Source organism: Lethenteron reissneri, chromosome 46 (genome assembly GCF_015708825.2).
Source record: "Lethenteron reissneri isolate LAM-NWPU_2019-01 chromosome 46, ASM1570882v1, whole genome shotgun sequence".
Lineage (NCBI taxonomy): Eukaryota > Metazoa > Chordata > Hyperoartia > Petromyzontiformes > Petromyzontidae > Lethenteron > Lethenteron reissneri.
The window spans coordinates 5375784-5403447 of NC_083824.1; the positions used below are offsets into that span (position 1 = coordinate 5375784).

The 27664-nt window shown below is 44.1% G+C and overlaps 1 protein-coding gene across 5 annotated transcripts in view; it reads left to right on the plus strand.

Annotated features, from left to right (window-relative positions):
• Positions 1-320: 320 nt before the first annotated feature.
• Positions 321-27664, plus strand: part of LOC133354169 (uncharacterized) — a 100780-nt gene continuing 73436 nt past the window's right edge. Inside the window, exon 1 of one of the 5 annotated variants that reach the window (XM_061570798.1) lies at positions 321-425. The gene's annotated coding sequence lies outside the window, so the exon portion shown is untranslated. Of the gene's footprint in view, positions 426-3358; positions 3966-6558; positions 6653-22133; positions 22237-27664 lie in introns of those variants that run through there. The other 4 variants (XM_061570801.1, XM_061570797.1, XM_061570800.1 and 1 more) reach the window with 4 other exon arrangements.

Here is a 27664-nt window from a genome sequence, read left to right on the forward strand (position 1 = left end):
ATCAGCAGCAGCAGCAACATCATCATCAGCAGCAGCAGCATCATCAGCAGCAGCATTATCATCATCAGCAGCAGCAGCATCATCATCAGCAGCAGCATCATCATCAGCAGCAGCATCATCAGCAGCATCATCATCAGCAGCAGCATCATCAGCAGCAGCAGCAGCATCATCATCATCAGCAGCAGCAGCATCATCAGCAGCAGCATCATCAGCAGCAGCAGCATCATCATCATCATCATCAGCAGCAGCAGCATCATCATCATCAGCAGCAGCATCATCAGCAGCATCAGCAGCAGCATCATCATCAGCAGCAGCAGCAGCAGCATCAGCAGCAGCAGCATCATCATCATCATCAGCAGCAGCATCATCAGCAGCAGCAGCATCATCATCAGCAGCAGAGCGCGCGTTGTCCACCGTCTGTGGGGGTGAGAGATGCAACACACGCACACACGTATATATAGACACATGCACACGTACGGACACGCACAACGTATAAACACACACGTATAGACACACGCACACGTATAGACACGTGTAAACATTAACACGTATAGGCACACCTATAAACACACGTATAGACACGTGTACACATTTCATCACACGTAGAGACACACACGTATAGGCACACACGTATAGACACACACGTATAGACACGTGTAAACATTCACACGTATGGACACACACACGTGTATCGATACATACGTGTGTAGCTGCACCGGTATTGACACGCATGCACAGCAAAGATAACAACTGTATAGACACAACATACACTAAGGGATAGACACATGCACACGTCCACGACACACACATATGCCGATTTTTAGACATACACGCAGGCACATGCACATTGTAGACACATTTAAATTCAATTGTATATTCTCATACACAGTGATGGTGTCGGCATGTATATAGACACATACGGTACACATTGATGCATGTCAACATTTACAGTACACGCACAGACACATGTTAGCATGCTAACACACTAATAGAGCTAGGCATGCATTGTATGCGCGCACGCATACACAGATGTAAACACATGCTAAGTGACACACACACAGTGACACACACACACAGAGGTAAACACACACACAGTGCCAGTGACACACACATAGAGGTAAACACACAGTGACACACACAGTGACACACAGAGAGAGAGAGGTAAACACACACAGTGACATTGACACACACATAGAGAGAGAGGTAAACACACACAGTGACATTGACACACACATAGAGGTAAACACACACACAGTGACACACACACAGAGGTAAACACACACACAGTGACACACACACACACAGTGACACACAGAGAGGTAAACACACACAGTGACACACACACACATTGACAGTGACACACACAGTGATACACACGTAGAGGTAAACACACACACAGAGGTAAACACACACAGTGACACACACACACAGAGGTAAACACACATACACAGTGACACACACAGTGACACACAGAGAGGTAAACACACACACAGTGACAGTGACACACACATAGTGACACACACACAGAGGTAAACACACACACAGTGACAGTGACACACACACAGTGACACACACAGTGACACACAAAGATCAAAGATCCCCCGTATAGCCTGAACAGACTGTAGGGGCAAGTGCTGTTAGCGAGCACCTATGAAGGCCGGAACGGTACACGAGGGGGTGGGTGGCCAGCACCACGCCCGACCGCCTTTGTCTCCCTAGTGGCGATGTTTACACACCGCACCAGGTACTCATTTAAGGCTGAGTCGACCTAGGGGAGGCCCAGGACCGGTTCAGATAATCGTCACTGGTGTTGGCCGTGAGCGGGAATCGAACCCGTGTCGCCAGGTTCATAGCGCAGCGCGCTAACCGCTACACTACCGCTCCCCACAGTGACACACACACACAGTGACACACACAGTGACACACACACAGAGGTAAACACACACACAGTGACAGTGACACACACACACAGTGACACACACACAGTGACAGTGACACACACACAGTGACACACACACAGAGGTAAACACACACACAGTGACAGTGACACACACACACAGTGACACACACACAAAGAGGTAAACACACACACACAGTGACACACAGAGAGGTAAACACACACACAGTGACAGTGACACACAGAGAGGTAAACACACACACACAGTGACAGTGACACACAGAGAGGTAAACACACACACACAGTGACAGTGACACACACACAGTGACACACAGAGAGGTAAACACACACACACAGTGACAGTGACACACACACAGTGACACACACACACAGTGACACACACACAGAGGTAAACACACACACACAGTGACACACACACAGAGGTAAACACACACACAGTGACAGTGACACACACACAGTGACAGTGTAACACACACAGTGACACACAGAGGTAAACACACACAGTGACACACACACAGAGGTAAACACACACACACAGTGACACACACACAGAGGTAAACACACGCACAGTGACAGTGACACACACACAGTGACACACACAGTGACACACACAGAGGTAAACACACACAGTGACAGTGACACACACACAGTGACACACACAGTGACACAAAGACAAAGATCCCCCGTATAGCCTGAACAGACTGTAGGGGCAAGTGCTGTTAGCGAGCACCTATGAAGGCCGGAATGGTACACGAGGGGGTGGGTGGCCAGCACCACGCCCGACCGCCTTTGTCTCCCCAGTGGCAATGTTTACACACCGCACCAGGTACTCATTTAAGGCTGAGTCGACCTAGGGGAGGCCCAGGACCGGTTCAGATAATCGTCACTGGTGTTAGCCGTGAGCGGGAATCGAACCCGGGTCGCCAGGTTCATAGCGCAGCGCGCTAACCGCTACACCACCGCTCCCCACAGTGACACACACACAGTGACACACACACACAGTGACACACAGAGAGGTAAACACACACACACAGTGACAGTGACACACAGTGACACACAGAGAGGTAAACACATACACACAGTGACACACACACAGAGGTAAACACACACACACAGTGACAGTGACACACACACACAGTGACACACACAGTGACACACACACACAGTGACAGTGACACAGAGAGGTAAACCCACACACACAGTGACAGTGACACACACACACAGTGACACACACAGTGACACACACACAGAGGTAAACACACACACACAGTGACAGTGACACACACATACACAGTGACACACACAGTGACACACACAGAAAGGTAAACACACACACACAGTGACAGTGACACACACATACACAGTGACACACACACAGTGACACACACACAGAGGTAAACACACACACACAGTGACACACACACAGTGACAGTGACACACACATACACAGTGACACACACACACAGTGACACACACACAGAGGTAAACACACACACACAGTGACACACACACACAGTGACACACACACAGTGACACACACAGAGAGGTAAACACACACAGTGACACATACACACAGTGACACACACACAGTGACACACACACACAGTGACACACAGTGACACAGAGAGGTAAACACACACACACACAGTGACACACACACACAGTGACACACAGTGACACACACACAGTGACAGTGACACACAGTGACACACACACACAGTGACACACACACACAGAGGTAAACACACACACAGTGACACACACACACAGAGGTAAACCCACGTGTGTGCTGGTGTGTAGACCCCCCCACCCCCCACCACCACCGCCCTCGTCACGGGCTCGAGGCGCCGGGGCGAGCGGCCTCAGTAGCAGCTCTGCCAGGCCACGGGGGGTGGGGGGGGAGACGCCGATCTTCGCTGGGAATCATTCCTGACAATCGACTCTTCTTATTCTTCATCATCATCATCATCCTCTTCTTCTTCGTCTCAAATCATGGGAGCCATCGTCATCATCTTCTTCTTCCCACCGGCTCTACATTCTGCATGGGGTACGTGCCAGTTGACAGCCTCCTACCCCATCAACTCAACGACTACTCATCTCTCAATCTGTTTCTCTTTCTCATCTTACATACGATTGTCTAATGCACTATCACTATAGTGTAGTAACGTGGGTTGTTTTTAACATCGTGTTATACGGCGTGTTGTTTTCGGTGCTAGAACGCGTTGATACATCTTCGAATGCCACAGTGTATGACGGTGCTTGTTTTACATTGCAAGTACACGCGATGTTGTAGGCTCTGCAATATAAAGGCAGTATAACTTGTACAATACATGCGGTATATAATTTGCAATGTATTTAGATGCGAAGCAAAATGCATAGCATTGTAATATAATTAATAAAAAAATTAAAAATTGTGCCATGTGTGTTTGTGTGGTACCGTAGCGATTTCTGAAGCGTTACTACAATTTCTATGTATTGTTTCTCGTTTATGGAAATGTATTTTAAATGTATTTATCTGGTTACAATGTATTTATATTGCAGTTGTAGTGTATATTTAATCACTATTGCTCTAGTTTATATAGTATTTACATGTGCAGCGGTGTGTGTGTGTTGACCAATCATTGTGAATTTGTGTGTATTCTTTACCCATCTCTTATTGTTACAAATGTTTAATTCGTTTAGGTGGTGCAATGTTTATTTATAGCTGCCGTGTTATTTTCATATTTATATTTTAAAGTCTCTATCGGTGGCTCATCGGTTGCTATGTTCAAAAGAATACAATCCGGTGTTTATCACTTACCCCAAAATAATATCTATCTTTTAATTATATCCGACACTGTATCTGTATTTACATTGTGTATTGAATTGTCATAGGATTATAACTAATTTGCTCATAATATGGCTGTATTTTGGTAGTACGTCACAGTAAGATTACTTACTATAACGGAATGGAATAGGTAGCTTAATTTATCTTCAATCTTTAAACATTATACAGGCAAGTTGCTTTTATTAGCTAATGCGATCATATATATATTTGATACATGTGTTCAGTTTTCCATCATTGTAAGTGTGTTGTCTTTTGCTATTTTTGCTCCTTACGTATGTACACATTGTATTTTATTCTATAATTATACAATATTTAGAGATATACCTCGTAATTGTACTCATAGTGTTTCATATTGCATCACGTCAAAGATTAGCGTTGTCATTTTATTTTTGCAGATGTTACAAATACATACCGAGGTGCAGTTTGATCTTGTTCCAAATATCTAACTACTTTATGTTTACTGTATTACAGTACAGTATTGTACTGATAATTGCAGTATTCCTGCACTTTATGACTTTATTCCATATTAAATAATTGCATGTTAATATATGTCCGAAGTACGCGTGTGTCTAAATAAGACTGCAATCTGTGTGATGTGCTGTCATGTACACCGTGGTCGAGGTGTCTTCTGACACCCAATTAATTGAGCCCTAACATTGTTGTTCCTTTGGTTTAAATCAATATTATATTTTAAAAAATACGTTTTAGAAAATTAAATGGGGGGGGGGGGGGGTCACAATACATCTGGACCATCCTGTCGACTCATTTGTAAATCCACTGCTGGATTAGAGCCTCTCCCACGTGATGTACTGTGTACATTAGTTCCATGATAATTAACATCCAGTTTACCCGAAGCGTTGTGCTCGCATTAACGTCGTAACAATGTAGCACAGAGTGGTGACATTCAAGTACACAGCAATGCATATCACGCTACAGCATTCGCCCCATTGGATTTAATCTGCAGTTAATATTTAATCTGGAAAACTCGGTCCGCTCCCAACAACTCTGGCGGGGGACGTGTCATTGAAAGAGGAGAGGCACACATTTCGTTTGCCCGAACCCGTGTAAGTAACCTCTTTTTCGGGGCACTTCCAGCATTTTGGGAAGGCAGCAAGGTAGAATGAGAGCAAAACTCCACTCCACTCCTTGTGCTGCTTGCTTGCTGCTGCTGCTGCTCATGATGACCAGTCACATGTGCTGGCCGTGGCAATGCAGGGCTGACGTCATTGGATAAGAATGAGCTCTTGTGTGTGTGTGTGGTGTGTTGTGTGTCTATGTGTACACATCTGCAGTTGAACCGTGCCAGTTGGGTTTCAATTTGTGGGACAAACACAATGTGCCGGCTTTGTGTATTGAGACAGAAAGTCTCCTTTGCAAGTGGAGATCTGTGGGAAGTAAGCAGTTGATGCAAGACCCTTGTTTATAATCAGGTGAGAGGGCCCCCTTGAGATGGTTTTATTTTGTAAAGGAGATCTGGGAAGCATCAACATTACATAGTATGGACTTTATAACCGTTTGAGAGCCCGTGGAGATGGGGAATCTTTTGTAATGTAGATCTGGCTCTTGTGCATCGTTGCCCTGGGCACACAGCGACGAGGTTAAAAGGTGCAGCCCTGCAATATCTCGCTCACGCCGCTGCTGCTGGAAGGGCATCAACTAGAGGGAGCTCTTTAGTGCACCTCTAGAGAGTACATCGAGAGAGCATTGTTCACTAATTTTCAGAGGGGGGCCATTGGGGTTTGACACCATGATGGGATGTCGCCACATTTGTGTATTGTCGGGGGGCCTCGCTAAAGGCCACTAGGGCCCGCAAGTTGCCCGTGGGCCTTGCAGTGAAGACCACTACTCTAGAGTCTAGAGGGTATTTTTGGACTACTCTTCCACACTGGCCCGAAGTCTTGCAAGAGGTGGGTATCCCCACAGTTTACCCCACCACACCCACCCTGATTATCCACTCACTGTGCCCCCCCCCCCCCCACCATTTACAAAACACAGTCCACACATATCTGCTCCTGTGTATATCATCATTATCAACATGAGCTGGATGAAGGCCTCCCCACACCGTCGCCGTCCCTCGAGAGTCCTGTGATGCCACAATTCGTCGTACTCTCTCTGTCTCGGCGATGGTCCCATTCCCATGCTCTCTTCTCACTCGCTCTTCATTTTAGCTGCCGCTCGGGTCAACGCAGCGCCGGCCGTCACGTCGTGACCTGTCGACGTTGCCGGGCCCATGAACCGCGGTCGCAGCCGTCGGTGTTGATGATGCACACGCGGATTCGTGTTTGTTCACCTCATCACAACACACGAATAGTAATTATAATTGGCCAAATGCAGCACCTGAAATAGTATTGAGACTCAGTGAGGTTATCGTACTACTGTATTATTTTTCGATTTAAAGCTTTCGTGACTGCAGGGATTCATCTTCTTGGTTCTTTCGGTAAAGTCACGTAGAATGGAAATAATAAAATAATAAAATATAAATAAAACATAATAAAATAATTCTCACGACGTTTCGGCCACAACGCAAGCAGCCGTCCTTTTCTCGACAGACCTGTTCTCCACCTGAGGACGGCGGCTTGCATTGTGGCCGAAACGTCGTGAGAATTATTTTATTATGTTTTATTTTTATTATTTTACTGTATTATTGTCACATGAGCTAATTCACTTATAGTATACAATACATTACTTATGGATTAGGTCATTGGCAATGCCTATCGTGTATTGCATTCGTTTGTGAATAAAGTATGCTTTCCTTATCAATAATAATTAATAGGCCTTTGGCAATCCACTGCTAGATGAATGCAGGGTAGGATAAGCAACGTGGAGGTTCAGCAGATAATTGTGGCAGAGAAGAGTTGTAGATGTGATCAGAAAGCGGAGGTTTGCGATGGGTCGAGACGCATGTGCAGGATGGAGGAGGGCAGGTTACCGAGACGGGCATTGGAATGGACACCCACAGGTCGCTGACGATCAAGAAGGGGAAGACCAAAAGCCTGGTGGTGTGGTGGTGATTATGATGAGACAGATCCACCCTTGACGGACTTTGTCAGTGTGTCACAAGGGACACGTCAATTGTTGAACACGACTCAAAGCCTGCTGATGGCGACACTGAAATAGGACCTTAAAGGATACATCGACTGTGTAAATATCTAAAGCCAGATAGTTGTTAGGATGAGACTAAGAGCAATCCGTTGGAGACTTGATGTTGATTGGCAGCTGACCTGGCAGAAGGGAGGAAGACAAGGCGAGGTGTGTTGGTTACTTGTTCATAATATAATGGCGGGATGAAGTACAGTAACATGATGTTGCTATGTAATGTACCTATGTTATGAATTGCAGCATGCTGTACAGTGCAAAGTAAATATTTTCCAGTAGAACACATGCTGGATCCTTAATGCCACGATATTTAAAAGGGAAGCGAAAGCAATTGCAGGAAGTTGCAGGAAAACATCAAGTGCGTAATGTGCCTGATTGATGGGATGGCTGGGTGATTGGGTGGGCCTATTGAAACATCACTCATTCCGTGGAGCCAGGGGCCAGGGGAGATTGTGGTGGTGGCGATGATGGTGGTGGTGGTAGTAGGAAGCTTTGGGATGTGACACAGGTTTTCCACAGCCCCGCATGGCATGCACAAGACGGGCGCAGCAATAATAACAACTTGGCAGGGTCTGCAGCCACAAAGGCCTCGTGCTGATAACGCCATTGCAGCACTGTAGCACACAAATACTATTACGGAACATACAAACAATAGACTGTTGGGGCAAGTGTTGTTAGTGAGCACCTAGTAAGGTCAATCGGGAGCAGGAGGGCGAGGCACGATCAGCAACCACGCCTTTCCACCTCGTCTCGCTCTCTCGGTGCCGATGTTTATCCAGCACACCAGGTACACATTTAAAACTCCCGTCGACCTGAGGGAGGCCCATAACCTGTTCATGATCACTTGCCACTGATGTGAGCTGTCACTGGGAATTGAATTCAGGTTTCGTAGCCTAGTGCACAAACCACTTTGTCTCTGTTGCTCTGTATCATGTGCGATCTCGGTTAAAACGTGTGTAGTTAATGAGGCACGACCTGGTTACTCATGTGCAATATTTTTTTTAACTCGAGATTTTGCCACTAGATGGCATATATATTCTGTAATCAAAGATGGCAGCACCCTTGCACATTTGCAAATAAGAAAAGCAGTGGCCTCCTGCATAGATATTGCAGCTGTGTTTTATAGCTCTCTCCGATGTGTTTTCAGGTCGTTCCCTTCCCAGGACATTAAGCCAAACTTCAGACACCATTATAGCACCTCCGATTAGCACGGTTGGCTACATACGGTGCGAAAGATGTTCAACGCACACACCTCAACAGCATGTACAACCCGGAAACTCATCGGTGTGCCAGAGCGCAATAGGCTCTTGTGACATATATAGTTGTTGTTTTTTTAACAGTGAAATGAAACAATGAAATGGCAATATGGTGGCAAATGTATGGATCGTGGCAACATTTTATAAGTGGGTGGAACAGCTGCAAACAGGATGTGAACAAGTTTGTGACAACAGATGGGTTTGGCCAGTTGATGTTTCAACCTCAGCCAGTGGTGGCTCTTGTTGATTTAAGATGGCAGGCAAGTAGGAATTAAGGACTTATCATCAGTCATATGGATATGTGTGGGAACAGTTCCTTCGGTAATCCACGTAAAGTGGAGTTTCTGTCGAGAACGTGACCGTGGCACGCCAACATTTTAAACTCGAGGCCATTAAGCAAACAGGAGTGCGTTTGTTGTAATCTGCTGGCCAGAGTCTTACACAGCAAAGACAAGGCTTTTTTTGTGTCAATCCACCCATTCCACCCATTTTTTTTATTTTGCCACTATTCATACAGCTGTCACCATATTGCAGCTGCAATTTTTTCTACATTTCGTTGTGTTTACACCATCCAAAGACGATTTTTTTTCAAACGTTTAGTAGCTTTTCTAATGTACAATTCATGATATTTTACGTATGCCATCTAGCAGCCATATGCGAGGAGAAATCTATTGTGTGCGAGTACCAAGATTATGATCCAATGATTACAACATTTTTATTGAAATTCCACGGCCATAGGTTACAGAACCACTCCACAGAATTAAATGTTAGTTTACTTACTGAAAACAGTGTCATGCAATGCACAATGCAGTATTTATAACTGTTGTACATGCGTACAAGAATGTTTACTCCAGAACATTAATGCGTGCAAAACATGCGGTGCTTCAAGCGTAAACGTACAAAAGACAAATTACAGTGCCGTACTACATTATTGTGATGAATACAGCAGTACAGAAGCATTCTTACGACAGTCTTCTGCAATGTATACAGCACATACACAATTACAGCACGTAACGTTTGGACAAGCGTATGCAAAATAATGAAGACCAACTTTCCTCGTTTTACTTTTGCAGGCTTTTGGGGCAAAGTGTTAATTCCAGATTTGAAGCTTTCGTGACTGCAAGGATTCATACTCTTAGTTTTTTCGGTAAAGTCACGTAGGTAAAAAATGAAATTAAAATTAATAAAAGTAATAATAGAAATAAAATAATAATACATCACGTTTCGGAGGCAACACAAGTCTCCGTCATCAGTTGGGACCGTCACAGCTAGATTTTCTGTATCAAGTGAGGCAGGGATTCCAAGATGCAAATTCTTAAATACAAGTTAAGGGGGAGGTGGGGGGGGGCTTATGATACAGCAAATCTAGCTGTGACGGTCCCACCTGATGACGGATACTTGTGTTGCCTCCGAAACGTGATTTTTATTTTTTTTATTTCTATTATTACTTTTATTAATTTTAATTTCATTTTTTACCTACGTGACTTTACCGAAAACACTAAGAATATGGGCAAAGTGTTGTCAGTGAGCAGCTATTAAGGCCAGGACCGCGCACTACAGGGTGGTGTGGCCAACAGCATGCCTTGCGAGCCACCTTTACCTCTGCAAGTCCTTGTGTTTAACTACGTAAAGCGACCAGGTAATCATTTAAGGCTGAGTCAACTTAGGGGGAGGTCCAGTACCGGTTCAGATACCACAACTACAGTACAGTACTACAGCAGAAATCCAAAAATCTGTGTTGATATGGGGGTAAGTTTTGATCGAATAATCGGCAACAACATATTAATATTCTTAGGTTTTTTCGGTAAAGTCACGGAGGTAAAACATTACAATTAATAAAAGTAAAATAAAATAAACAACATGTTGGTGCTGATGCGTTCCGGATAATGGGAGGAAAGAGCCGGGCAATTCCATTAAGCCACAACAACAAAAACAAATCTGCAGATTACAGGGTCAGTTCTAGTACGTGACGAGCGGTGCAATGAATAATCCGTGATACATTTGCGTATTGTAAGGTTATGATTTTTGCAACAACAAAAAACGACTTTATTCCATGAATATAGGCCCATGTTCAAGGATTTTGTTGCATTTTTTAGAAGACTTAATATCCAAGTCTTAAAAAAAAGCTACATAATTTTCTACAAAACAAGTCGCATCAACGCAGTGAGCTCATCTGTGCTAGTGTGATATACAAACACAGTTCTATAGAATAAAATCTTAACTCTGAGCTTCCCTTTCAGCTCTGCTTGCCGCAGCTCCGTGTTAGTTCCGCCCGCTTCTACGAATCGCGGTCCGCGATTGAAACCGCATTTCGCGAATTTGGGTAAAGATAGATTAGCTGTATATATACACACACGCGAAATGGCACTAACCGAGCCCACATAAAGCCAGGGAAAACCCATACAGCCACTGCTGCATGAAGACAATGTCAAGCTGTGCACAATTTCACGCACACCACTGCATGAATATTCAGTATATTGCATTCGGTAGATATGTCGTACGCATATACACGCACGCGTACGCAGTACTTCGACGTACTATTCTAACGCACGGTTTATATAGATACATGTGTACATACACATGTGTATACACATTAACACAGACAGGCAATAAATCTAGCTAATGCACACAGAGAGGCCATTGACTTAATCGTATTTTGCCCCTTTAACAGTGCAGCCTGGAGCGTTACTGTATGCAGCTTTGCACGCCACGCATGATGTCTTTACTGCCACATCCCGTGTACTATATATACACGCGTTTACAGTGGCTACATTCAACATAGCTAATCTCAGAGCCAGTCTCTTGTACATGCTGTTACACGCGTCGATAGGCAATGCCTCAACTTGGCTTTCGGTTGCAAAATTCGTTATTATTAAGGCTGTGATTCTTTTTAATTAAATATTTTTCGGGGTTATTTCCCCAGATTCATTCCCATTGTGCTATTGTGTCATGTCATGGGACCAACAATGAATTGTGAACTCTTGTAGAGCACAGCAGTGCATGTGTGTGTGTGTGTTCCAGAGCAGTCCGCAGAAGGAGATTTCATAGAACTGCTTCTGATAAAAGGGGCGGCTTTTCCCATGTTGAGGAAGTGGCAGAGACGCATTGACAATGTGTTAGCCGAAAATGGGATGGAAATGAAAATTTAACCAGTGCGTGATTTGGGCCGTAACTCACAAGATTGCGTGATTATGCAGTACAGAAAAGAGGAGCACATGGGTCGCGGAACAAACTCAAATCAGAGACATCACCTTGGCAAAATAAATTGAATTGGGTTTGAGCAGGACACACCGCTGGCAGGGATGATGACTGATGGATAAGTCTGGCGTTGGAATGGCTGCCAAAGGAGAGAACAACGCATCTGTGAGGACGACTGCTGTGGAGGTGAAGCGATGATAATGCGTTCATGTGTAGCAATGAGTAGGATGCAGGAGGTTGGTGTAGCACAGATGTGGGACCATAGACGTGCAGTATAACAATGGAATTATTCTGCACTGTCTGCAACGTATTCCCGCTGCCCTATGTTAGAATGCGTGTTTTTTATGGTGTTCATGCATAAAACACTGTCCAGGCTCAAACCGGCTTAGCTTACAATCTGATGGGATCAGGTGCATTCTGGGGAATTGGTTGTAGGCCATTCTTGAAATAAGTACATCTCCATATATATAAAAGGCAAAGTTGTGATTATGTGTCTGTTCAAAATGTTTAGGGTACTTCCCGACATGCAACAAACTTGAAATTTGCCATGTGGGTACTTTCCAGACGGTACACCATGCAAAAATTATAAAAATACACTTTTTTGGGGGGGGGGGGGGGGGGGTTCAATAATGCATTTATTATTTGCATGCCAAGTGAGCTGTGACGTCAAATCTGTCACGTGACCCGCTCACGTGGAAGCGTAACGCATTGTAGTGTAGCGGGTAGCGCGCTGCGCTACGAACCCGGCGACCCGAGTTCGATTCCCGTTCACGACCACCACCGGTGACGATTATTTCAACCAGTCCTGGGCCTCCCCTAGGTCGACTCAGCCTCAAACGAATAACTGGTGTGGTGTGTGAACATCGCCACTGGGGAGACAAAGGCGGTCGGGCGTGGTGAATCCAAGTCCCGGGCGAAGCCGGGTAGTAAAGCTAGTTTTTATATAATAGTGACTTTAATCGATGAGTGAATAGATTTAGTTTTATTGCGCCAGGTGGGATGACTTTGTCATATGGTTTGGTCCCTTTGCAAACAGACCTTGACACAGCAGATTACATTGGAACACTGTCAATTAAACAGGAGCAGATGGCGGTGATGAGGCTGTTACAGCAGGTCTTGGAGGGCAGTGTCAACCGTGCAGTTGCTGCGGGATTTTGCAGAAGGTAGGGAGCAGTGGACAGATGTAGTGACATCAGTGGCATTGGCTCTGATCAACTCTTTGAGTATAGTCCTAACAAAGGCCAAAGAAACCAATCAATTGTAATGTATTTACATTTGAATAATTATCTTCTTTGCAATGCTGCCATAGTGTAATGGTTAACGCACGGGACAGCGTTGACATTGTCTAGGATGGTTTGCACTACAATTCACACATTCGATGACCATTAGTTTAAGGGAGTAATGGTTATCACGCTGGACTTGCCATCCAGAGGTCTTTGATTCGATCTCCCTGGCACAGCAGTAGAAAGGGAAGGCAAGTTTCTTTAGTACAAATAGAAAGATCCCCCATATAGCCTGAACAGAATGTTGGGGCAAATGCTGTTAGCGAGCACCTGTGAAGGCCGGGCACGGCACTCGAAGGGGTGGGTGGCCAACACCACCTCTGGAGGGCCCAGGACCGGTTCATATAATCGTCACTGGTGTTGGCCGTGAGCGGGAATCGAACTCGGGTCGCCGCTGCACCACCCCCCACCACACACCTATTTCCACCTGGCAGGATAAAGGGGTTCCCCAACGAGTCGATCGGCAAGTTCCACATGTGGTCGGTCAGCGGTGGGTACTGGCACCTCTTCCAAGGCGTCTGGCCTGCATGGAAACTGTGGACCAAAACTACCTTATGGAGGGGGGTTTTCTAGAGATCACTCTGGCTGAGGTCATTTCAACAGCGTGTATGTTGTCTGTATGTTGAACTTCTTTCGCACCATACGTATCCAACCGTGCTGAAAAGCAGCGGCTTGAACAAATTGCAAGGCCCGAAGATTTTTGTTATAGCTTACATTTTTGTATATATCTTACGCGTTTGTCAATTTAAATTCTTATTTCCCCCTCAATTCGGTCGTGCACTACAGTAGTTTAAATCATAGGACTACATGCATACATTGTATACATTGAATCTTGATTTTCTCTCGGTTGCCATCGGAATGTCTGTGGGACATCAACTGAGAGGCCATTCTCTGATGGGGGCTTTGTGCAACAGATTGAAAGACTCCGCGGAGTTTGGTCGAGGTCATTATGCACTAGACTGACCATTTACTAATCATGTCCTTTATACAATATACAGTACTGTACTGACAGGCCGGTCTTTCTATACAATGGCTTTATACAGACCAGTGTCTGATGTCAACTGACAGTTCAGTTTCTGATTGGGTCTTTATGCAATGCGGTAGATTGGCAGGCAGACTGCTCTCTGATGAGGTCTTAAGACTGACTGACAAGACCGGTCTCTCCTCAACCTGTGTGTGTGTGTACCCGTAGGGTCACGGTAACAATGCGTTAAATGGCTAAAATCTTGCTTGCGCGTCAGTCAGCCGATCGTCGTTGGCAATTTTTTAAATCCTTTATATTAAGTTCGCATGCTTGCGTGCTTGCTTACGACCGTGCAAATCTTTCGGTCGTTTTTTAACCCACTTCCCGTGATCCAATCGAGCTGACATTTTCCACACAGACTCGTTGTGCCAGACAATTAATGTTCGTGAAAAAAAATTCCCAAAATTTTACACTTTTTAGACAAAAAAAAATATTTTACATATATTCAAATAGAACGCATTCATGGCTTTGGCTGAACGTCACAGTGTAAGAGCCCAGAGCGTAACCCCTCCGCAGGCCGTGGCGGAGTAGCGCAGTTGGTAGCGCCCTCGCTTCCCATGCCAAAGGTCGCGGGATCGATCCCCGCGTCCTCCACAGGCGAATATATTTTTAAATCCTTTATATTAAGTTCGCTGCCACGCATATAAAGGATTTATAGTGAAAAACTTTGTTTTTACGGGTTATACTTATTACAAATTTTCACCGGTTGCACGAGACAGTCCGCCGCCATTGCAAGCCGCTTTCACGCGTTGCCACAAAGGGTCGTTCATTACGAGCTGACGGGAGAGAAAACGCCGCGGTTCTAGGAATTGCACCTTAACTATCCGAACACCCGTGAACATTTCACGAGAAAATGGTTCAATGAAGGCAGCTTGGCCCAATTACTCCTCCAGCAACCCTCACGTCACCCTCCTCCATTCTTCCTCGACAAGCATGCCGTCTGTATCTTTGCTCACTCGCTCACCCACCACCTCCTTCCCTCCCCACTTCCCTGGCAAATCTCGTCCTCCTCCCACGCCACCGCCGCCACATTACACTACTGTATTATACAGTGTCCGTTCTTCGTCCTTATCCTTGCATATCGGATCTTCCTGTCATTGCGAATAAGTGGAGTCATCTCGCAGTGATTGCAAATTCATCATAGTATTCGTGATCAGCAGCAGACATGATCGATCATCTGCTGGATGAAGGGCACTCCAAGCCATCCGTACCCATCTCTCACGATACAGCGATGTACCCCAATCCATCATGCATCTGCACGCGAGCTGATTTCATCACTTAATCTTTGCTGTCGACATAATCTTGGGTGGGGATTTGTTTGACCATACCTCACCACGCCGGTCAGTGTGGTGATTTTTGCGACGTTGAGCCAATGTTAGCAAGTGGTTTGGAACTGTTGGACCAATGTTGGCCAAAAACTGTCCCATAATGTCCTCATGTGTACTGGGGAGAATGCCCAGGGCTGGTTGAGACACTACTCCCCAACGATGTAATTCATGGCTGGGAATCAAATTCGAGGTGGCTGGGTTAATAGTGCAGGGTGGAAACCGCAGCATCACTGCTTCCCCCCAGATAAAAGGGGTTAGTTCTGCAGAAAAAAAACACCACGGATAATTGGATCTGTTCACAGTGCCCCTCGAGTTACAGGTAAAGGGACTTCTCTACTTACGAACATTCGACTCACACATTTTCAGAGATACGAACAAACCTGTCCATATGTCCAGTTGCCTGTTTGGACCGAGAGTGGTGGTGGTATCTACATATGCAGAACATGAAGAACTAGTGGTATCTACATATACAGGAGATTACACAACTTTTAAAATCATTTCACGTGTTTAGTGTACATGCCATACGACATGTTTGTAATCGACACGAGTAAAGTTGGACTTGCGAACGAATCGACTTACGAACAGACCTGGATCCCAACTTGTTCGTAAGTAAATGAGCCCCTGTATACTGCCATAGCGCCCTCTAGTGACTACATATTTATACAGGGGGGGTGGGGGTCATAGGGGCTGCTGCTTGAGTACATTACGGGAGCTGCTCCATGCTTGTTCATGAAGCCCAGCACACGCAGAGAGATTTCAAACATACAATGGGCCAACCTTGGCGTAACGTGTTGGCCCAACGTTTGCGCGTTTTTCCTGGGGTATGTGCTGACATTTACAGATGTGGTTTTTAATTGCCCCTTTGCCGTGGATAAATATTGTTTGGGTAATACAAGAATAAAAAGCACCCATATCTAATGCTTGCTTGCGTTTCGTCTTCCGTGAATAATGGATGCCTGTCATTAATGTCCCGTACCATGCACATTCATTGGGCATTCCTACCCGTTCACAGCAACTTCCACTGGTCAGTGTGGTGAAGTATGGTCAAAAACAATCAATGTGATTGATGCGGCGACATGCCTTTATCCAGCGGTGGATTGACAAAGAGCTACAGTTTATATTATTGTTACTGTTATAGTGAAAAATAATGTGCATTTCTGACCTATACGTGGTATTCGTAAAGGTGTTGCCCATTATTAAATAATGAAAAGCAAACAACGGTTTTAGCTAGGTTGATAAAATAGCAAACGCATTAAACAGCGTGAAGATTTTAATCATGAATGTAATTCCTCTAAATCTGCACGTGTTATGCGTTTGACTGCAGTGTGATGTTCATGCGCGTACTGCCTTGGCTGTCCTGTACATGTTCTTGACGCTGTATGAATGTGTTTGACATTGTAGAATTGTATGCTACTAGCTTTACTACCCGGCTTTGCCCGGGACTTGGATTCTTGTCTTGGATTAATTGAATATTCCCTTATATTTCAGTGGAAAACCCTGAAAAAAAATGATGATTGCAAGTAAGAAAAAATCCTAAACAAATCAATTTAACTAAATCGGTTGTTTTTCACTCAAGGAAATTGAACCTTAAGCTTGCAACTCGGTAAGGGAATGACGTGGCGAGCTGAAAACAGTCGCGTTCCCTTAGAAATTCCAGACAGCAGCATAAGATGTGCAAATTTCATGACTTCAGAGCTCAGCGTTCGAGAGTTTTTGCTGCTTCACACAAACAGATGTATCTTCTGCTTTATATTGAAGAGCGAGCTGAAATCAGTCGCGTTGACTTAGAAAATCGAGACAGCACATTTGTGCGGGATACACGGCCTACGCGGAGGGTTGGGGGGTGGGGGTGCGTGACGTCAGCAGGCACACTGCGTGACGTTTCCGCATGCGGGTGACATCACAGCTGTGACGTCACCGCTCACTTGCCGTGCAAAATATATTCATTATTGTGCCCTCCCCACCCCCCAAAATACAAAAGTAATTTTTTTATACTTTTTGCATTGTGTACAGTCTGGAAACTACCCACATGCCAAATTGCATGTTGCATGTCGGGAAGTATGCTAAACATTTCGAACAGACACACATTTACAAATTTTCCTTTTTTATATATATAGATAACTCATAGATTTTAATATGTGTGGATATGTCTCTCGTCACGTGTTTGCTTCGTACCTGCAACTTGACACGCTGGGCATCCTTGTAAACTAGATGTTCCATCTCGAGGGATAATCCAGTATAAGATATATAAATAAACAGAATCCAGTCAATTAAAAACACGTCCGTCATGGTAACCACATCATATTGAGATTTAAGAGAGTTCCCAGGTGTCTGCCGACATATCTGGTTTGGTGGTTTTGGCAAACACTTGATTTTTTCTTACATAATCCCAACATTTCAACTATGCAGCTCAAACCGTACTCTTCAATTACAATACAAAATATCAGATGGCACCTTTTTATGGGCACGGTGTATTCTGCAAACTCATTCATATATATACGTGCTCAAGAAGAACAGCATTGCTTGTGATTAAAACTGGGTCGATTGGTCAATGAATCGACTGAAAATCGTAATCCAATTTTCTTGTGGCCCAAAAAGTTGGGCCCCTTTTTAAAACTGTGACCGCCCCGACATCCCTGTACACGAGAAGTGTGATGCATCTGATGAGGCCGATGATGTCACCAAACCCTACCCGTTCACCTCCTGTCCAGCGGCACACCTGGGAACAGAAGCGGGACTTTTTATCCAACTGTTTTGCGTTTTCCTGACGTGTTGAGTGATTCGAACCGATACTCGGTAGAGTAATCGATTACTGTGAAGTATTCATAATCAAATAGCCAAACTCTGCTTATGAATCATCATCAGCCACTGCCTCTCCGTTGTTGGACGAAGGCCTACCTCAATGATGCCACAATCCATCTTGTTCCTCCGCAGTGAAGCACGTGAGCTGGTCTCATCGATGCATCTCCACGGTGGTCGACCTTGTTTTGGGTGTTTTCATCTCATGATGATTAGACCTAATTTGCAACGGTACATCCAAATGTGGTGTCTATCACGTTGTGGTCACGTCACTTCTAACGTACAAACAAGCAAACATCCGTATGGGCAATATTTTTTCAAATGTAGTGCTCTAATGAAGTCTAGGTCAAACAGGGGTCGCCTGATCTCATGCGCTGCAGTATACTCTGTAGTACTGCACATATAAGAGTAATTGGGATTTATGAAGCGTCTCAATGCAATTGTATGTTGAGAGGTGTGCGCGCTAGCGAGAGAAACGCGGAGGCCGAGGGGAATGTCATCATGGGAGGTAGAATGAAGAGAATTACCATATGAGAGAATATATTTTTGTGTGATACCGCATCGGCGGTGGTGCGCGAGCAATAAAGCACAACATTTTCAACGCTTTCTTTAGCAGCATTGCCTCCAAAAGAAAAACAATCGACAACGTTTCGGACAGTGGCCTCTTCTTCATTGCAGATTTCTTTCTCGACTATAAAGAAGGGCCCTTACATGTATGTGTGTGTTACACGGACGTATATTTAATTATTTTTCTTATTTGGATAGTGTTATTGACAAACGTGTTGAGTTTGAATTATTTTCCGGGTGTGAATGTCAGCTCAGTATGGGCAATGATTTGCACGATCAAAAGTCCAGTGCTCTGCTCCTACAGTACAAAATCTCCATGTGCTCCTTTTGCCAAGATTAATGTGGGCACGATGAATGGCTTCATAGTGTCTGTGGAGTGCTTCTCTTGCCCTTAGCATCGGGCAACCCAGCAGTGTTTATTTAATGAGCCATGTCCTCCCTTCTGCATGATACTCGTAGAAGTCAAAACTGGTCCAGGGGTTTCCTTCCTTAAATGTTGCTGGAAACTGCTTCTGTATTCCAGAAGGCCCCGTTGGTTTTTGGATTTAAATGTTTAGTTTTTTTTGGCAATGAAGCATACCCTTCTCCACCCTTCTGTGTCCATTTATACAGTACTGCATAGCAGAGGTGTGGACTCGAGTCATGTGACTTGGACTCGAGTCAGACTCGAGTCATGAATTTGATGACTTCAGACTCGACTTGGACTTGCATAACAATGACTTTGTCCCACCTCTGAGGTGTGGACTCGAGTCATGTGACTTGGACTCGAGTCAGACTCGAGTCATGAATTTGATGACTTCAGACTCGACTTGGACTTGCATAACAATGACTTTGTCCCACCTCTGCTGCATAGTAAGATTTTTCTACAATACTGCATATTAAAACAAATCACAGCTTTTTTCCATTCTCAGCCGGGCGGTCTCAATCTCTGTTGGTGGTATGGATGTGGCAGACATTCCACATTACTATGGCGGGGGATATTATAATAAGCATTCTTCCCCACAAAGTAGTACATGTTCTGTCCACCCTCTAGAGATGATGGGCTGAGTCAACCTTCATTTGAGATTGAGCTTTTGCAACTTTGTTTGTTTGTTTGTTTTTATCAGGGTTGCACAGCAGAGGCGCTAGTGCCCTTAAATGGCAAGCGGCCTGCAACACACGGTACGACTGAAAGTGTAATGGATAATAGATATTGCGTTTCTTGGATTGAGCAAGGTTATAAGGCCTTGGGGTAATGAAACGTTGTGGTGGGGGGGGGGGATTCCAAAAGGCGAGCATTTCGCGAGCAAAGAAGCGGAAAGATAAATGTTTTTGATCTGCAGGAGGGTGATTGAACAATATTGCCCGGTGTGTCTCTTGGGTCGGGAAGATGTGTTTCTGAGTGTCTCGGTCCAAATCAAAGTATCTCAGTTTACTCAGTTGATGATGGGGGGGGAGGCTGGTGATACGCCATTCGCCATCCTGAGCTTTGGTGGTATAATTCCACGCTTCTGCAGCGGGTGTGATCAATATCTATGTCGCATGTAGATTGCAGCCTTCAATTTTGGCAGCCGGGGAAGTGTTTGGGTACCCACTTGTCTCAATAAAATTGAACCCATGTCCATCTGGTATTGTCCTCTTTCAAGTGAAATTGGGGTTCACGTGGCCTTCGGTGTACGTAAAAAAACGCTCTGTTCAGAAGCCCAGAGCTTTTAAAAAAAACTGGAGCACGGCTATTGGCCGGGCTTTGCTTTAGTGGCCGGAGGTTGCTGGTTTAAATTCCTGCCGTCAATGAAACGTTGTAATTGTGCCAAAGCGCATAAATTCTCCAATAACCTAAATGTACTGTACAGGGTTATTTATTCCACGTGGGGTTTCTTGTTAACTACGCGTCTTACCAAAGCCATTCTTTTTGCATGAATGCAGAGAGAAGCCATCCATCTGCGTTAATGCCAGGGCCCCCTTGGAAAATCCTGTTCTATACGAGGATGGTGGTGCTTTTTTATTATCGTATATAGGTTGAAGGTTAAGAGAAAGACTAGTGCTGCGCATAATAGGAGTTTCACGGACCCACAGCTCCCGCTGCTAATAGGAGTTGAGGGTAGTCGGGTTATGGACACTATTAAGTCTCCATGTTTAAACAAGCATCGTGTAGTTCTCATCTCTCTTGGCATTCCTGAGCCAGTGGTGGGATTCATTCTATATATTGCAAAAACACTGAGCAGTCTTTCCAAAGGCCAGTCACTAATGACTTCCCACAAAGGAGTAATTCGTTCTATTGACCTCGTACCGGGATTTGAACTCGCAAACCTTACGTTTGCGAGTTGGGCACATCGCCACAGTGCCACATTATTTATTTTGTTGCTGTTTTGAATCTCAGCGCAGTCACCCTGCCTTTGCCGAAACGCGTTGGCATTTTGACGCGCTAAGAATCCAAATCGATGGCACAGCAGCAAGCGGGGGCCCTGCCTTGCGATGTGCCACGGCCGTGGAAGCGGAGCGGGCGGGCGGGGATGGCTCTTCCCTGGCAGTGCCGGCGCTGTGGTGCAGTGGGTCATATCGGGTCGCCGTCGTCTTGGGGAAGGAAGGCGGGAAAGGGGGCGGCGGAATAAAGAAACGAAGCGCTGCGGCAGTGTGCAGCCTGGGGTGGAGGCGTGCAGCAGCGAGCCCACCGCTGCGCTCCCTGCATTGAGGCACACGCAAGTGTAACCACGCTTCACTAATCCTTTCTCTGCCCCCCATCGGAGAGGGCACTTGGCGAAGACGAGCGGGTGTACAGTGTGCGGCTTTGGTGGTGAATGATTCTTTTTTTTTGGGGAGGGGGGGGGCAGGGACCGGCGGGGGGGGGGGATTTGCCATCCAGCTTTGGAATTTACATCGACAGAGATGCGTTGGGGAAGGATACGGCGCAATCGCACTTTGCTCTTCTCAAGAGAAGCGCGCACCGCACGGATGCACCCGGTGGGTACTGTAGCCTCGGAGGCGCGGGCCAGAGAACACGAGGTATTGTAACTCGAGGTGGAGAACCAGAGGTGTTGTAACTCGAGGTAATTCGAGGTGGAGAAGTAGAAGTGTCGTAACTCGAGGTGGAGAAGTAGAGGTGTTGTAACTCGAGGTGGAGAAGTAGAGGTGTCGTAACTCGAGGTGGAGAAGTAGAGGTGTCGTAACTCGAAGTGGAGAAGTAGAGGTGTTGTAACTCGAGGTGGAGAAGTAGAGGTGTTGTAACTCGAGGTGGAGAAGTAGAGGTGTTGTAACTCGAGGTGGAGAAGTAGAGGTGTTGTAACTCGAAGTGGAGAAGTAGAGGTGTTGTAACTCGAGGTGGAGAAGTAGAAGTGTTGTAACTCGAGGTGGAGAAGTAGAGGTGTCGTAACTCGAGGTGGAGAAGTAGAGGTGTTGTAACTCGAGGTGGAGAAGTAGAGGTGTTGTAACTCGAGGTGGATAAGTAGAGGTGTCGTAACTCGAGGTAACTCGAGGTGGAGGACTAGAGGTGTTGTAACTCGAGGTGGATAAGTAGAGGTGTTGTAACTCGAGGTGGATAAGTAGAGGTGTCGTAACTCGAGGTAGAGAAGTAGAGGTGTTGTAACTCGAGGTGGAGAAGTAGCGGTGTTGTAACTCGAGGTGGATAAGTAGAGGTGTTGTAACTCGAGGTGGATAAGTAGAGGTGTCGTAACTCGAGGTAGAGAAGTAGAGGTGTTGTAACTCGAGGTGGAGAAGTAGCGGTGTTGTAACTCGAGGTAACTCGAGGTGGAGAACTCGAGGTGGGGTACACGAGGGGGGAGCTTTTGCAGATGCGGGACCCGAGCGGGCAGCTTTGCCGAACGAGGTGCTCGCAAAACTTGAGATATTTTATCGCATGTTTTGCGACAGTGCAGTTTATTTGCTTGAAAAGCCTTTACGCGGTGAGGATAATCGAAGAGGCCGCTTTATAGACAAGCGTAGTAAAAAAAGGAATGGACCTCTGTATAGTTTGGTTGCGACGGAGAATAAAAACAATCAAGCGGGGAAAATTGTAAAATGTAATTGAATTGCAAAAGCAACCAAATCTAAATGTTATGGTTGGCTGTCTTAGGGCAAGTAGATTTCTGCATTCAGAGCAGAGCACACGATTGCTCCTCTATTGCAGTTGCATCTTTTGAGAGTAAAACGTATTATTAACTTAGTTGCAAAATATCATCGCATTTTAATATTTTGTCATGTTTTTATTGAACAATTTCTTTTGCCGCCTCTTAGAATTTTTTCTTTTTAATATCCCATTTGTAATTTTTGTTCTTGATGCTGTAATTGAATTTGCAGTTTTAGTTAAGAGTTTCATCACATTCGGGACGAGGATAAATCCGTTTTTTACACTTGTAATTTGACCTATATTTGCAATAATAATTTAAGTTACATTTGCTCAATGTATTTTAATCACATTTGCAATCGTAATTTCATTTACATGTACAATATTACATTCAATTATGTTTGCAAAATTAATTTTATTTACATTTGCAACAGTGGTTTCAGTTTTGCAATAGTAGCTTCAGTTACAATTGCAAGTATTTGCACTTGTAAGTTTAGCTAGTTTTCAGTTCTAACTTTGGTTACATTTTAATGGTTGTTTCAGTTATCTGTGCAATAATCCCAGTGACATTCGCAATATAGAAGCGATGTATTGTAATTTCCGTAAAATTAGCAATTGTAATTTTAGAATAATTTTAGTGACATTTGCAGTCATATGTTCAGTTACATTTGCAATGGTAATTTGAGTTACATTTGCAAAAGTAATTTCGGTTACATTTGCAGTAGTAATTTTCAGTTTCGGTTGCAATAGTAAGCTCCGTTAGTTTTGAATGAAGTTACTTTCATGTTATTTGTGATAAATAATTGCACAGTTATTTATACATGCATTGTCAGTTTTATTTGTAACTACATTACCACGCAATTGTTATTATATCCACAATAGGCTTAAACTAACATTGGATTCGTGGTTTTTTACATAGTATTTGTAATCTAAATGTATTATCGCAGCTGGGTGATAATAATAAATGAACATTACAATCACAATTGTATTTTACATTTCAAGTAAAATTGCATTACATTGTATTGTTGTTGCAAAATGTAATCTCTGTTTCAACACTGTTCCAATGTGACATTTCCAACAATTGAATGTTAATTGTCTTTGGGGTCACAATTATAATTGGAATCACCATACTCTTGTAATTGCAGTTGCAAATATAGTCACGTTTGCCATGGCAACTTCTGTATAGCATAGCATTGCGATGTTACATTACTTTATTGAGCATTGGAAATGTTTGCCATACACGGCTGCAATGGTAAATATCTGTCGTGGGTTTCCGGACTATTGTTGCAAATGCATTTGCGAATGGTGACCAATTTGCAATTGTAATTTAACTTGTGAGCGATGAAAACTGAGACGGAAATTGCAAGCAATTTGCACGTTTCAACAAAGCAAATACAAATCCACCACCTCGTATATTGATGTCAAGTTCACACTCCCAGTCTAAATCAACATAATACTGTGCTGCAGATTAAAAGCAGAGATTGGCTTATGTCATAGAGAACGCTGTTTGTCCGCACCATGTCTATCCTGTGCCAACACCTATTATATCTATTCACTTTTGTTAACACGAACAGACAACACAAGCCATTTTCTCCTGTTACGGCCGCTGTTTGCCTGCCTCTTTGGACCTATCGCAGGCCTTACTCAACGTCAAAGGATATGAGAGGAGACGAGTATTCGTAAACCCGCCGAAGGCAGTTCCAATTTGTAAGTTGCTGTCATTTCAAACAGAGTAGACTGTTTCATTGACGTACAATGGTAATTGCGTATGCAATGCTGTGACTCAGTACTCGCTGTGTGGATAAAATGTTGCTATGAAGATATCCATATACTTTGCAGCAAAAAGTGTACTTAACGTTTTGACGAGAATTGCAGCTGTATGTTTACATGTGCTGTGGTTTGAACTTAGCGAAGCTGAATTACTACTGTAATTTGGGAATTTTGGCAGGACGAGAAGCAACTTAATTCAAGTAAGACGAAATCCAAAATAGGAAATGCAATTGCAATGCTGGCCCTAATAATGCAATTTTGAATGTCACATGTGAGTTAATCTCACTAGTGTCACGCGTAAAGGTTATTCTGTATCTCTTACAAGTGTTCCATTGTAAAATCGTTGCGGTATGTTTATTATTTTGTGATTATTATGTATGAGTCACATTCATTACATTTCCCAGCCCTTGTTCTACGATCCACCCTATGAAACCCCTCCTTCCCGTGTGTCACGCTTGTCGTTTTGGCTGCGATGCCATCGAAGGGAGCTTCTTGAGACAGAGGGGGCCTTGCGCGAAATAAAATGACTGACATCCATCCCAAAAATGCACTGCCCAAGCATTTCTGCCTTTTGTAAAGAGGAACGCGCACGTGTACTCTACGGATTCGCGTGTTTTTTTATTGTTACAGCGGGCTGGCGTATTAGCTGACGCATTAGCTGACGCTTCGGCCTCACAGCAACAAGGTGCCTGGGTTCGACTCCTGAATCGGGTGTCCTTTCTGTGTGGAGTTTGTATCTTCACCTCTCTGTGCTGCATCGGTTTCCTACGCGTTCTCTGGTTTCCCTTCATAGTTAATAAACCCGCCCCTGCCCTCGCCCGTATGTAATTGGGATTGGCCAAACATCCCAATTGTGGAAAAATTGCCCACAAATGACTCAAGAGGGATTTTACACAGAGCAGCCACATTGACTCTCACTGCTGCAAAAACCTGGCAGGACCCTCCTGCAAAAGAGCTTTTGAGACTCAATGAGGCTCTCCTGAATCAACAAGTGGAGTGATTGTAGTAGTAATCATACTATCGTCCTGTATGCAACAGCACAAGTGTGTTTTGAAATTGTGTAATGATATTTCGATTTAAAGCTTTCGTGACTGCAGGGATTCATCTTCGTGGTTCTTTCGGTAAAGTCACGTAGAAGGGAGATAATAAAATAATAAAAAAAAAAAATTTGTATTATTTTATTATTTTAATGTTTTATTTTTATTGTTTTATTATCTCCCTTCTACGTGACTTTACCGAAATAACCGAGAAGATGTGTAATGATAGTTGATAATAATTTCTCTTACTGCACAGTAATTTGTAATTCAGATAGAGTACTACAAACGGAGGGAAAACCCTTCAGGTGTTTTTGTGCAACCTTTTTCAACCGGCTTCCCTTTCCCTGCTCTGAATAAGGATAATTGCTTGAAACGTCAGATTTGTTATACTTGTAACATTTCAACATTATAATAATGTGTGCTTTTTATCGTCTCTTTTGTTTTCGCCTGTTAGCTTTGTCCCTGTTGTTTACTCCACTGTACGTTTTGTGAAAAGTGCCTTTATGAATGCAATGTATTATGATTATAACAGGCAAGGCATAATTTACATAGTTTGCATAAATCGTATCCTGTATGTTGTAGAAGTCCTATTTATGGGACCCTTTTGCTAGGCTAAAAATATTGAGTTATAAAAAATGCCTTACTCTCAACACCTGTGTTTATACCAGGAAGGATAAAGCCTTTTTTGTTTAATAATTCAGTAGAAATCCTATTATCTGGGATCATATTACCTCCCCCTTATAAACATGGACCGTTGGAGCAATATTGGTTTATGTTGGGCCATCGTTTGCATGTTTACTGGGCCGTGACTCCTATTATCATCGGTGGTTAGCTGTAGGATCTGCAACAAAGCTCCTTATCCATATTTTCCTATTATTGGCGATTATCTACATTCTTGCATATGGATACATGTAGAAAATTGTTTTATGGACTTCATGGGAAATAGGATACGAGACGTTGGTACCCCCGTGAGCCTCACGAATAAGAAGAGCTCCACTGTAATTAATTCTAATGCGCAAGATTCAATCCATTCATTTTCAATCCATTTCTGTGTGTAAAAATAGATTTTCATCGCTGATCCGATGCATCGTGATCTGCCTAATGCACAGTATGGGCCCTATTTAATATTTTGATGTGCGTTCCTTTTTTATTTATTTTGGGCGAAAACTTGCAGGTGTCTCCATCACAAACAATGGAGTATTTCGCCAAGAGGATGAGTTTTGGACACGTTCGTCAACAATTGAATCCGGCCCTATATGTTTTAGTTTGCAGGTAGTGTTAATGTTGAAGATGGTTTGTGCTGTTATTCACACACATGACGAACCTCATGGTGTAATGGGCACCGCACTGGACTTGAAATCTAGAGGTTGTTGGTTAAACCTCCAGGTGCAGCAGTTGAAAAAATTGGTGCAAGTTTCTTAAACTAAAACTCAACTATTTGTTTTATCTTGACTTAAAGCTTTCGCGACTGCAGGAATTCATATTCTTTGGGTCTTCCGGTAAAGTCACGTAGATAGGTAAA